Raw genomic sequence first — 1,024 nt, 5'->3', positions numbered from 1 at the left:
TTGTTTAATTTCAGTCTTATTTTTTGCCCCCATAAACACATATGTAATATACAATGTACGGCACTCGTTTGCTTTCAATAAAATATCTCCAATTATCTCCCTTTCATGTTTTCATTCTGTCTGTTTCACGAGTTACTGAAGCGACGATGTTCTATAGAAACCAGTCATAAAAAGCGTCGCTCACGGTCTTACATATTTTTACGATTTTGAACACCAGAAAATTCATCTAAACTTTTGTTTCACTGAACGAAATTGAATTTTTTTTCGCAATATAGCTGAGAAAGTGATCTATGAACTGTAATAATTGTTTGAAATTTGGTTTAAAAATGAGTGAGCGGTGAAGCTTTAAAGCAGTTCTAAAAGACTAAATGTGCCACTTAAACATATATTCAAACACTACCGTATTTGAATGATATATATATATATATATATATATATATATATATATATATATATATATATATATATATATATATATATATATATTCAAATACCTAGGGACCACGATCATGAACAACAACAAAATGGACGAGGAGATTTCTACAAGAATGGCTAACGCCTCCATATCCTATGGAAAACTCAATCAGAAGGTCTGGCAAAATAAATACCTGACTTTCAGAACTAAATGCTTGGTGTACCGCGCCATCGTCCTCTCGTCACTCTTATACGATTCAGAAACTTGGCCAGTGTACAAACTGGTAGCCCGCAAGCTCAACACCTATATGATGAGACACCTCCGGCAGATTTTAAATGTTAAGTGGTATGACTTTGTTAGCAACAGGGAGATCCTATCACAAGCCAACCTCTCAAACATGTATGGCCTGCTCATCCGGAAAAACCCGAGATGGGCCGGGCACGTAAACAGAATGGAGAACTCCCGACTACCAAAATAGATACTGTTTTCACAACTGGAGAATGGGGTACGAGGCATAGGCAGACCTAAGCTCAGGTTTCGTGACACCGTCAAACAAAATCTAAAGGACAGGTTGATCCCTACTGGAAGCTGGCAGACCCTCAGTCGCGA

This window comes from Euprymna scolopes, chromosome 26 (genome assembly GCF_053919585.1).
Source record: "Euprymna scolopes isolate OS-2025 chromosome 26, ASM5391958v1, whole genome shotgun sequence".
NCBI lineage: Eukaryota > Metazoa > Mollusca > Cephalopoda > Sepiida > Sepiolidae > Euprymna > Euprymna scolopes.
Note: the sequence above shows the minus strand (reverse complement) of the source record.